Genomic DNA, 13,998 nt, shown 5'->3' with positions numbered 1-13,998 from the left:
ACGACAATAAAACAATTAACTAATAAGTATACACCTATCAATAATTACTTTATTTCTAAATGGTCTGAATGCTCCAATGAAAAGACATAGGGTGATGGCATGGATAAATAAACAAGACCTATCTACAGGATGCCTGTAAGATACTCAGTCCAAACCTAAAACACACATACAGACTGAAAGTGAAGGGATGGAAAAATAATATTCCATGAAAATGGAAGTGGAAAAAAAAAGCCAGGGTAGCCTTATTTATATCAGACAAAATAGACTTTAAAACAAGGACTGTAATAAGAGACAAAGAAGTATATTATATAATGATTAAGGAATCAATCCAACAAAAGGATATAACGGTCATAAATATCTATGCACCAAACATTGGAACACCTAATACATAAAGCAAATATTAACAGATATAAAGATAGTGATTGACAGTAATACGATAATAGGAAGGAACTTGAACACCCCACTTATAGCAATGGATAGATCATCAAGAGAGAAAATCAATAGGGAAGCAGGGTCTTTGAATGACATATTAGACCAGATGAACTTAACAGTTATACATAGAACATCCCATCCAAAAACAAGAGAATACACATTCAAATGCACATGGAACATTCTCAAGGACAGATCATATGTTAGGCTACGAAAAAAAAATTCTCAATGAATTTGAGAAGACTGAAAACATATCAAGTATCTTTTCTGGCTACAATGGTAAGAAACCAGAAGTAACTACAAGAAAAAAAAAACTAAATTAAAAAAACCCCAACCAAACAAAAACACAAACCCACAAAAAATGTGAGTGCTAAACAACATTCCACTAAATAACAAATGAGTCAACAACAACAACAAAAAAAAATCAAAGAAATTTTAAAACACCTCAAGACAAATGAAAGTGAAAGCACAACAGTTCAAAATCTTCAGGACACAGGAAAATTAGTTTTAAGAGGAAAATTTACAGTAATGCAGGCCTACCTCAAGAAACAAGAATAATTTCATATAAACAACCTAACCTTTGATCTATAGGAACTAGGAAAAGAACAAACAAAGCCCAAAGTTACTAGAAGGAAGGAAATAATAAAGATCAAAACAGAAATGAATGAAATAGAAACTAAAAAACAATAAAAAGATCAATAAAACTAAAAGCTGGTATTTTGAAATGCGTTTAGTCTGACTCTTCAAGAAAAAAAGGAGACCCAAGTAAATAACAAGACATGAAAGAGAGAAGTAACAACTGACACCACAGAAATACAAGGGATAATAAGTCTGTTATAAAATACTACATGTCAACAAATTGCACAAATTAGAAGAAATGTATAAATTCTTAGAAATATACAATTTCCAAAACTGAATCAGAAAGAAGTAGAAATTCTGAACAGAACTACTATTAATAAAACTGAATTGGTAATCAGAACACTCCAACAAAAAAGTCCATGACCAATGGCTTCACAGGTGAATTCTACTGAACAATTAAAGAACAGTTAATACCTACTGTCATCAAACTATTTCAAAAAGTAGAAGAGGAAGGTAAGCTTCCAAATACATTTTACAAAGCCAGCATTACTCTCATATGAAACCCAAAGACACTACAAAAGTAAATAAATAAGTAAAACTAAGGGCCAATATCCTGATAAATACAGATACAAAAATCTTCAACAAAATATTACCAAAACACATTCAACAATACGTTAAAGGCTCCTTCACAACAATCAATTATGACGTACTCTAGGGACACCAGGATGGTTCAATATTCATAAATCAATCAATGTGACACACCACGTTAAAAAAATGAAAGAGAAAAACCATGTGATCATCTCAATAGATGTAGAAAAAGCATTTGACAAAATTCAACATCCATTCATGATAAAACTCCCAATAAAGTGGGTCTACAGGTAACAAACCTCAACATAATAAACCATATATGACAAACCCATAGCTAATATCATACTCAATGGTGAATAATTGAGAGCTTTTCCTCTAAGATAGGAAATAAGAAAAGATGTCCACTCTCACCACTTTTATTCAATACAGTATTGGAAATCCTAGCTATTGCAATCAGATAAGGAAAAGAAATAAAAGGCTACCAAGTTGGTAAGGAAGAAGTAAAACTTTCACTATTTACAGAAGACATGATACTATACATACTGAAAACCCCCGGACTTCAAACTGTATTGCAAAGCTATAATCATAAAGACAGTATGGTACTGTCACAAAAACAGACACTCAGATCAATGGAACATAATAGAGAACCCAGAAATAGACCCACAGACATATGGCCAACTAATTTTTGACAAAGCAGGAAAGAACATCTAATGGAATAAAGACAGTCTCTTCAGCAAGTGATGCTGGGAAAACTGGACAGCGACATGCAGAACAATGAACCTAGACCACCTTCTTACACCATACACAAAAATAAACTTAAAATGGATGAAAGACCTAAATGTAAGACAGGAAGCCATCAAAATCCTCGAGGAGAAAGCAGGCAAAACCTCTTTGACCTTAGCCACAGCAACTTCTTACCCAACATGTCTCTGGAGGCAAAGGAAACAAAAGCAAAAATGAACTACTGGGACCTCTGCACAGCGAAGGAAACATTCAGCAAAACTAAAAGGCCACTGATGGAATGGGAGAAGATATTTGCAAACGACATATCAGATAAAGGGTTAGTATCCAAAATCTATAAAGAACTTATGAAACGCAATGCCCCAAAAACAAATAATCCAGTGAAGAAATGGGCAAAAGACATGAACAAACACTTCTCCAAAGAAGACATCCAGATGGCCAACAAACACATGAAAAAATGCTCAATATCACTCATTACCAGGGAAACACAAATCAAAACCACAATGAGATACCACCTCACACCAGTCAGAATGGCTAACATTAACAACTCAGGCAACAACAGATGTTGGGAGGATGTGGAGAAAGAGAATCTCTTTTGCACTGCTAGTGGTAATGCAAGCTGGTGCAGCCACTCTGGAAAACAGTATGGAGGTTCCTCAAAAAATTAAAAATAGAACTATCCTACGACCCAGCAATTGCACTACTAGGTATTTATCCAAGGGATACAGGTGTACTGTTTCGAAGGGACACGTGTACCCCAATGTTTATAGCAGCACCATCAACAATAGCCAAAGTATGGAAAGAGCCCAAATGTCCATCAATGGATGAATGGATAAAGAAGATGTGGTATATATATACAACAGAGCATTACTCGGTAATCAAAAAGGAAGAAATCTTGCCATTTGCAACTACGTGGATGGAATTGGAGGGTATTATGCTAAGTGAAATTAGCCAGTCAGAGAAAGACAAATATCATATGACTTCACTCATATGAGGACTTTAAGAGACAAAACAGATGAACATAAGGGAAGGGAAACAAAAATAATATAAAAACAAGGAGAGGGACAAAACATTAGAGACCCATAAATATGGAGAACAAACTGAGGGTTATTGGCGGGGTTGTGGGAGGGGGGATGGGCTAAATGGGTAAGGGGGCACTAAGGAATCTGCTCCTGAAATCATTGCTGTACTATATATATATACTATACACACACACACACACACACACACACAATATATATATATATATATATATATATATATATATATATATATCTGATAAGGGGTTAATATCCCAAATATATAAAGAACTTATACAACTCAACAACAACAATAATAACAAAACCCACAAATAAACCAATTAAAAAATGGGCAGAATCTCAACAGAACTTTTTCCAAAAAAGACATATTGATGGCCAACAGACATGAAAATATGCATGTCACTAAGCATCAGGGAAATACAAATCAAAACCATAAAGATATCACCTCACACCTGTCAGAATGACTAAAATTAAAAAAAAACATAAAACAATAAAACAACAGGGGCGCCTGGGTGGCTCAGTCGGTAAGCGTCTGACTTCAGCCTAGGTCATGATCTCACCATTCCGAGTTCAAGCCCCGCAGCAGGCTCTGTTCTGACAGCTCAGAGCCTAGAGCCTGTTTCAGATTCTGTGTCTCCCTCTCTCTCTCTGCCCCTTCCCCACTCACACTCTGTCTCTCTCAAAAATAAACATTAAAAAAATAAAAAATAAAAAAACAATAAAACAACAAATGTTACTGAGGATGTGACGAAAAAGGAACCTTCATGCACTGTTGGTAGGAATTTAAATTGGTACAGCCACTGCGGGAAACAGTATGAAGTTTCTTCAAAAAAATTAAAAATAGAAATGCCAAATGATCCAGTATTTCAACTATTTGGTATTTACCCAAAGAAAAGAAAAACACTAATTTGGAAATACATATGCACCCTTACGTTTAGTACAGCATTATTCACAATAGACAAGATATGGAAGCAATCCACAAATTCATCAATAGATGAATGGATAAAGATGATATGGTAGATAAATACAGTGGAATATTACCCAGCCATAAGAAGGAATACAATCTTGACATTTGCAACATGGATGGACCTAAAGGGTATTATGCTAAGTGGAATAAGTCAGACAGAAAAAGACAAATACCATATGATGTCACTTACATGTAGAACCTATAAAACATAGCAAATGAACAAACAAGACTTAAACAGCCCCATAAATACCAAAAACAAACTGGCGGTTGTCATGGCAGAGGAGGAGATGGAGGGCTAGGCAAAATGGGATCTGGGAGGCATAAGTTTCTAGTTATGGAATGAACAAGTCATGGGTTTAAAAGTTATAGCACAAGGAATATAGTCAATGGTATTGTAGTAGCATTGGATGGTGACAGATAGTAGCTACACTTGGGGTAAGCATAGCATAACATACAGGTTGTCAAAACACTATGTTGTACACTCGAAACTAATGTAGCATTGTGTGTCAACCATAGTTCAACTTTTTTTAATGGAGGAAAAAATTAAAAATAGAACTACCATATAATCCAGAAATACCACTTCTGAATATATATCCAAAGGAAATGAAAACACTAACTCAAAAAGATATCTGTACCCCCATGTTTATTGCAATATTATTTACAATAGCTAAGACATAGTCTTATCACAACAAGTTGTGATATACATATAGGGAACCCTCATGCACTGTTGGTAGGAATGTAAATTGGTACAGCCACTATGGAAAACAGTTGGAGGTTCCTCAAAAAATTAGAACTACCATACAATCCAGCAATCCCACTTCTGGGTATATATCTGAAGGAAATAAAATCACTATCTTGAAGAGATATCTGTACTTTCATGTTCACTGCAGCATTACTCACAATAGTTCAGATATAGAAATGCCTTAAGTGTCTGTGGGAAGATAAAGAAAGAAGGAAAATGTGGTACACATACATACATATACACACACGCACACCCACACACAGAAATATTATTCAACCACTTAAAAAATGAGAAAATGGGGCACCTGGGTGGCTCGGTTTGTTTAGTAGCCAACTCTTGATTTCGGCTCAGGTCGTGATCTCATGGTTTGTGGGTTCAAGCCCTGTGTCAGGCTTTGCACTCATCGGATGGAGCCTGCTTGCGATCTTCTGTCTCCCTCTTTCTGGCCCTCCCCGACTCACACACACATTCTCTCTCTCATAAATAAATAAATGTTTAAAAAAATGAGAAAATCCTATCATTTGCAACAACATGGATATACCTTGAAAGAATTATGCTAAGTGAACTAAGTCAGACATATAACGACAAATACTGTGTGATCTCACTTATGTATGGAACTTAAAAACAAACAAACTCACAAAAAAATTAGACTTACAGTTACCAGAAACAGAGGTTAGGGGGAAGGGAAATAGAAGGAAGGTGGTCAAAAGGTATAAACTTCTAGTTATAAGATAAATAAGTACAAGGGATATAATGTACAACATGATGACTATAGGTAATTCTGATACGTAGAAAAGCTGTTAAGAGAGTAAATCCTATGAGTTCTGATCACAAAGAGATTTTTTTCTTTTTTCTTTTTATTGTATCTATATGAGAAGATGGATGTTAGCTAAACCTATTGTGGTAATCATTTCACATGTATATCAAACCACCATGCCTTAAACTTATACAGCAATGTATGTCAATTTTTTTTCTCAAAATGTGGGGGAAAAAAGAAGGCAGAAAAATAATAAAAAAGAAACAAAAAATGGGACAAATAGAAAATAACAACATGGTAAACTTACACACAACTATGTTAATGATTACATTAATGTAAATGGTCTAAACACTACAACTAAAAGTTAGCTATTGTAAGATTGGCTACAAAAAGCAAGATTCAACCATATGCTGTTTAAAGAAATATGTTTTAAACATAAAAACCTAGAAAAATTAGAAACAAAAGCATGGAAAGAGATATGCCATTCAAAAAATAATCTTAAGAAGGCTGAAGTGGTTATATTAATATTTCATAAACTATACTACAGGATAGGAAACATTATAATGGGTAAAGGGATGAATTCATTAAGAAGTAATAATAACCCTGGGGCACCTGAGTCGCTCAGTCAGTTAAGCATCCAACTTCAGCTCAGGTCATGATCTCATGGTTCACGAGTTTGAGTCCCGCATCAGGCTCTCTGCTGACAGCTCAGAGTCTAGAGCCTGCTTTGGATTCTGTGTCTCCTTCTCTCTCTCCGCCCCTCCCTGCTCATACTCTGTGTCTTTCTCTCTCTCTCAAAAATTAAAAAAAAAAAAAAATATATATATATATATATATATATAGATATAGATATATAGATATATATATATATATATATACACATATATGAAGTAATAATAACCCTAAATCTATATATATCAAAAACATACCTTCAAATACATGAACTAACATGATATAAATAAAAGAAGAAATACAAATGCACAAATACAGTTGGAGATGTCAATACTCTTCTCTAAATAAGTGGTAGAACAAGTAAATAGAGATTCAGTAGGACAAGAATTGAAAAACTTGACCCAATTGACAATTATAGAACATTTCATCCTAAAGAAAAGAATGCACTTTCCTTTTAATTGTACATGGAACATCCAGTAAGATGATTACATTGTACATAACAAAGCCTCAATTAATACAAAAGACTGAAAAATCAATAACTGGAAAGATATTTATTTAATCTCCAAATATTGAAAATTAAATGGTACAAAATAACATAAGAGTAATTAGAAAATTATATTCACATAAAATAAAATTAAAACATATCAACTGTATAAGGTAAAGATTCCACTTCTGGCATGGCAGTGTGGCAGAATCACTCCCTAGAGAAATTAGTGAAAATTATAAAAAACCAACTTTATCTTGTCTTTAAATAGGTTCCGGAAAGGGTCCTAAGGACATATAGTAGATGAAGTAACATTTTCAAGAAAACTAACTAAAACTAGGAACAGTGAAAGTCTGTGGCATCTGAACTATGACCTATTCCCTCCTTACTCCCAGCTAAGCATAAAGGAAAATCCACTACAGATGGGATGCATCCAAGAACAGTGCTTCCTCTCCCCTCAGTACCTGGTCAGGAACTAAACTATCTTTCCAGGAGAGACAGGATATCAGCTTTTTTCATCCCATCTCAAGCTATTTGTTTAAAAGGCTAAGTTCCTGGAAAGTATTTCTAGGAAATGGGGGCTCCCTTCTTATGCCCATTCTTTACACACAGGCTCGCAGTTCTATCTTATTTGTGGCTTAGTAAGAATACTATGCCTCTGATTCTCCTTGACACAGGTTTTTCGTAAATAGGGGGTTCCATACTTGCAGATGCATGACAATAAGACCAGGGGCTACAGCCACACTTTCCACCATCCCTACCAAGTGCCTAGATCCTAAAGTAGGCATGCCACTCAAAGAGAAGTGCACCACTGTCTTCATACAAGCTTGAGAGCCATGGCTCAGAGATTGTGCCCGTGAAGAGAGGGAGGCCATAAAACAGGAAGTTCCTAAGTTCTTCCAAAGGGACTTCCTTCATTTGTTTTTAAAACTTTTTTTAAGTTTATTTATTCATTTTGAGAGGAGAGAGTGAGCAGAGGAGGGGCAGAGAGAGAGGGAGTCAGAGAGAACCCCAAGATGCAGGGCCTAAACTCACGAACCCTAAAGTCATGACCTGAGCTGAAATCAAGAGTTGGACGCTTAACTGACTGAGCCACCCACGTGCCCTGGGATTTCCTTCATTTTTAATAGACTGTGGGGAAGTTCAAGCCCAGGACAGTCTCAAGAATGAAGGGTCTGGTGAAAAGATTTGGAGGGTATGGCAACAAGAAATTCAGAACAGTGGTAAACTCTTTATAGATATAAAATAAACCATAGGTCAGCTACTTTACCAGAGAGAATCAAGGAACGAGGCTGCTAAGAAGAGCATTCTCAGGTCAGAAAAACTCAAATACTGAACTAAAAACCTATCTCTATAATGGAACCCAAATTTACTTGAATCAGTATGTGAATCAATTTATGCTTGAGGGCGCTGTTGAAAACAATAAAACAAACAGCCAAGAATTTATGGAGCTTAACAGCTGAATGTAGTCTGGAAGCAAGATAATCAAAAAGGACTCACCAAAACCATAGTCATTCCAGGGTAACTGTGAACATACCCAAGGCTACCCCTTTTGAGAAACATCAGAGGCTTCATATTGCAAGGAGAAGGGTAGGAACAGACTTCACTAAAATAATCTAACAAGTCACTAAAGATATAAACAAATAGCATTTTGGTTTCTGTTCCCAGCATGCAAAGAGCTTGGAAATCATGACTCCCAACCTCACAAGATGAAACAAAGCTGAAAATCTGACAATAAAAACTCTTCTTTGATCAAAGAATTAAGAACATAGAACAAACCACTACTCCCCCAAATGCAGATAAAGGTAAGTACAGAGAATCACAGCTTACCAGGAACAGAAAGTGACACTGAAGCTAGCCACATGCAGTAACTGACTATTTATTGGGAGAGTGAGCATAGACTAGCTTGAGAGATAAAACCTCCTGGGGTCCCAGCTTTAGGGAAGCCCCCACATTTTCATTATTTTCATCTCTAAGAACCCAACAAATTTTCAGAGAAAAACCCTCACATGCTTTTGGCGAAGTGAGGAGAAAAGTAGCCATTTTGAAATAATCCTAGAGCATCCTGTTCTCCTTGACAAAGGTCTGCCCTCAAGGGAGATGATTTCTTCAGAGCATAACCATGATTTGAACAGAGCCTAATCAATGTGGAGGAATGGAATACCTAACTCAGATACTCTTCAGCTTTCCCATATCACCTAAGAAAAATAAAAAGGATGGGGCACCTGGGTGGCTCAGTTAAGTGTCTGACTTTAGCTCAAGTCATGATCTCATAGTTTGTGAGTTCAAGCCCCACATAAGGTTCTATGCTGACAGCTCAGAGCCTGGAGCCTGCTTCGGATTCTGTGTCTCCCTCTCTCTCTGCTCTTCCCCAGCTCGTACTCTGATTCTCTCTCAAAAATAAATAAACATTAAAAAAAAGAAGAAAAGAAAAAAGGCTGAGAAATACTTGTGAAGGTCACATCCCAGAGACACAAGCCCACTGAAAGACTATGACCTAATCATAGGATTATAGAATGCTTCTCCTCCACCCACAACTTACTACCACATCGACAAGCCTCCTGTGTAATAACAAGGGATTACAGTTGAAAGAACTACAAGGTTCAGACTCTATTTAAGAAGTCTCTAAGTGAACCCGAAGACAATAGAGAAAACAAAAAGAACAAGAGAAAAATTTAGCTTTGACATGTACAGTTACAGCAAATGGTAATCACAACGTAACTCACAGATAAACATAAAACTTCACTCTTAAAGACCTATTTACCTCAGTAACTTTTACCCAATACAACATATTTGGTTTCAAAAAAAAATTACAGGACATACTCAAAGGCAAAAAACATAGTCTGAGAAGACAAAGAAAGTAACAGAATAAGACTTGTATATGCAGAGATTTGGAAATTATTAGACAAGGAATATAAAATAACTACAATCAGTATTCTGTGGGCTCTAACGGAAAAACTGGACAACATACAAGAACAGATGGGTAATGTAAACAGAGAGGTGGAAACTCTTAAGAGCTTAAAAGGAAATGCTAGTAATCAAAAGCACTGTAACAGAAATGAAGAAGGCCTTTGATGGGGTCACCATCAGACCGGAACCAGCTTATGAACAAACTGGTGAGCTTGAAAATCCAATACAAATTCCCAAACTGAAATTCAAAGAGAAAATATAAAGGAAAAAGAGGAAGAAAATCTTCAAAAATTGTAAGACAATTTGTTTTTAATTTTTTTTTGACATTTTGTTTGTTTTTTTTTGAGAGACAGAGAGAGACAGAGTGTGAGTGGGGGCAGGGTAGAGAGAGAGGGAGGCAGACACATAATCTGAAGCAGGCTCCAGGCTCTCAGCTGTCAGCGCAGAGCCTGATGCAGGGCTTGAACTCATGAATTGCAAGATCATGACCTGAGCCAAAGTCAGATAGATGCCCAACTGACTGAACCACCCAGGGGGCCCCCAAAAATTTTAAGGCAATTTAAAAAGGTATAATACACACATAATGAAACTATCAGAAATATAAGAGAGAAAAGAACAAAAGAAATATTTAAAGTAATAATAACAGGGGCGCCTGGGTGGCTCAGTTGGTTGGGCGACCGACTTCAGCTCAGGTCGTGATCTCACAGTTCATGAGTTCGAGCCCCGCATCTGGCTCTGTGCTGACAGCTCAGAGCCTGGAGCCTACTTCAGATTCTGTGTCTCCCCATCTCTCTACCCCTCCCCTGCTCACACTCTGTGTCTGTCTCTCAATAATAAATAAATGTTAAAACAAATAACAAATTGCAAAAATTAATGACACCAAACCAACAATCCAGAAAACACAGAGAACACCAAGTGGCAAAAAGTCTACATGTAAGCATATAGTATTCACATTGCAGAAAATAAAATGCAAAGATAAAATCCTGAAGAAGCCAAAGGGAAAAACTCACATTACCTATAGATGAACATGGATAAGAATTACAGGACTTCTCTTCAGAAACCATGCACACAAGCAGAGAATGGAGTAAAATATTTAAAGTATTGAAGGTCCTTTCTGCCTGTGGACGCCACTGAGTAAGCATCGTGAAAGTCTCCCCTCCCACCGTCGTCATGTTTAAGTCAGAGTCTCCCAAAGAGCCTGAACAGCTGTGGAAGCTTTTCATTGGAGGTTTGAGCTTTGAAACAACCAATGAGAGTCTGAGGAGCCATTTTGAGCAATGGGGAACGATTACAGACTGTGTGGTAATGAGAGATCCAAACACCAAGCGCTCCAGAGGCTTTGGGTTTGTCACCTATGCTACTGTGGAAGAGGTGGATGCAGCCATGAATGCAAGGGCACACAAGGTGGATGGAAGAGTTGTGGAACCAAAGAGGGCTGTCTTGAGAGAAGATTCTCAAAGACCTGGTGCCCGCTTAACTGTGAAAAAGATTTTTGTCGGTGGCATTAAAGAAGACACTGAGGAACATCATCTAAGAGATTATTTTGAACAGTATGGGAAAATTGAAGCGATTGAAATCATGACTGACCAAGGCAGTGGCAAAAAGAGAGGCTTTCCTTTTGTGACCTTTGACGACCATGACTCTGTAGACAAGATTGTCATTCAAAAATATCATACTGTGAATGGCCACAACTGTGAAGTAAAGGAAAGCTTTATCTAAGCAAGAGATGGCTAGTGCTTCTTCCAGCCAAAGAGGTCGAAGTGTTTCTGGGAACTTCGGTGGTGGTCGTGGAGGTGGTTTTGGTGGGAATGACAACTTTGGCCGTGGAGGAAACTTCAGTGGGCGAGGTGGCTTTGGTGGCAGTGGAGGTGGTGGTGGATATGGTGGCAGTGGGGATGGCTATAACGGATTTGGTAACGATGGAAGCAACTTTGGAGGTGGTGGAAGCTATAATGATTTTGGCAATTACAACAATCAATCTTCAAATTTTGGACCCATGAAAGGAGGAAATTTTGGAGGCAGAAGCTCTGGCCCCTATGGTGGTGGAGGCCAATACTTTGCCAAACCACAAAACCAAGGTGGCTATGGGGGTTCCAGCAGCAGCAGTAGCTATGGCAGTGGCAGAAGGTTTTAATTACTGCCAGGAAACAAAGCTTCACAGGAGAGGAGAGCCAGAGAAGTGACAGGGAAGCTACAGGTTACAACAGATTTGTGAACTCAGCCAAGCACAGTGGTGGCAGGGCCTACCCGCTACACAGAAGACATGTTTTAGACAATACTCATGTGTATGGGCAAAAAAACTCGAGGACTGTATTTGTGACTAATTGTATAACAGGTTAGTTTCTGTTCTGTGGAAAGTGTAAAGCATTCCAACAAAGGGTTTTAATGTAGATTTTTTTTTTTTTGCACCCATGCTGTTGATTGCTAAATGTAATAGTCTGATCATGATGCTGAATAAATGTGTCTTTTTAAAAAAAATAATAAAATAAATAAATAAATAAATAAATAAATAAATAAATAAATAAAGTATTGAAGGAAAAATCCCACCAACCTAGAATTCTATATCTGGAAAAGCTATTCTTCCAAAGTGAAGAAAAAATAGACCTTCTAAGGCAAACAAAACCAAAATGAATTTGTTGCTAGTAGATGTACCTTAGAAGAAATGTCAAAAGAAAATTTTCACAGAGAAGGAAAAGGATATATGTTAGGAACTGAGATCTATGTCAATTAAGGAAGAGAAAACAGAAAAAGAATAAGCAAAAGTGAAATAAAATCATTTACTTTTCTTATTCTTAACTGACCTAGCAGATAACAGTTTGCTCAACATAATAGCAACAATATATTGGAAAATTATACCTTATGAATAAATAAAATGATTGACAGCAATGTTATGAAGAATAAGAGAAAAGATTTTCAAACACTCTATTTCAAGATACCTGCATTATCCCTACACTTGTAAAGTGTTGTTTAAAAGTGGACTTAGTTCTAAGTGTATATTAAAAATCTATGGTCACCACTTAAAAAAGTTTTTTAAAAAGAACTATATTGGAGTGCCTGGGTGACTCAGTTGGTTAAACAGCCAACTCTTGATCTCAGTTCAGGTCTTGGTGTCAGAGTCAAAATTTCAAGCCCTGCACTGGGCTCAGTGCTGGGTGTGAAGCCTACTTAAAAAAAAAGAAAAGAAAAGAAAAGAAAAAGAACTATATTGATATGCTAACAAGAGATAAAACAGAATCATATAAAATGCTCCATTAAAAAAAATGCTCTATTAAAACCATAAAGGCTAACAAAAGAGTGGAATACAAAAAAGAAACAAAGAATAGAACAATGAATAGAAAATAGTTACAAATATGGTAAATATTAATCCAACCATATCAATAATCACTTTAAATGCAAATGGACATATACACAATTAAAACACAGAATGTCAGAGGCACCTGGTTCACTCAGTCAGTAAAGTGTCCAACTCTTGATTTCAGCTCAGGTCATGATCTCATGATCATGAGATTGAGCCTACATTAGGCTCCACTGCACTGGGCATGGAACCTGCCTAAGATTCTCTCTCTCCCTCTTCCTCTGCCCCTCCCCAACTTACGCTCTCACTCTCTCAAAAAAAAAAAAATTTTTTTTAATGCAGAACATCAGAGTGAGGGGGGAAAAGCCAACTATATATATATTTATTTACAAGAAACTCACTTTAATATAAAGATGCAAAAAAAGATAACACTAATCAAAGGAAGGCTGGAAGAACTATATTAATTTCAGACAAAGCTGATTTCAGAGAAAGGAAACTTATCAGAGATAAAAAGGAGGCATTACAGAACTATAAAAATCTAATTTATCAAGGCCTAACAATCTGTGACTTCTGGGGAAAATAAAGGAGTAAGAAGCCCCTAAGCACACCTTGTTCCATAGATACAACTAGGTAACACACACATCAGTGTAAATAACCCAGAAAATGACCCAAAGATTGGCATAATGGACTCTCCACAGCTAAATGTAGAGAAGAGGCCACAAGGAAGAGTGTAGGAAGGGCAGAGACATGATCGGAAGCTAAACGACCTGTGGGGCTCTCTGTTAGAGGGAGGA

General features: G+C 36.7%; 1 protein-coding gene and 1 pseudogene across 10 annotated transcripts in view; one reads left to right on the top strand and one right to left on the bottom strand.

The window, feature by feature from the left end:
• Positions 1–13,998, bottom strand: part of TSGA10 (testis specific 10) — a 166,595-nt gene that overhangs the window by 41,160 nt on the left and 111,437 nt on the right. The window lies entirely within an intron of this gene.
• On the top strand, positions 11,065–12,357 carry LOC123580672 (annotated as a pseudogene).

This window comes from Leopardus geoffroyi, chromosome A3 (assembly GCF_018350155.1).
Source record: "Leopardus geoffroyi isolate Oge1 chromosome A3, O.geoffroyi_Oge1_pat1.0, whole genome shotgun sequence".
Classification (NCBI taxonomy): Eukaryota; Metazoa; Chordata; class Mammalia; order Carnivora; family Felidae; genus Leopardus; species Leopardus geoffroyi.
Note: the sequence above shows the minus strand (reverse complement) of the source record. Positions and strands in the feature narration are given on the sequence as shown.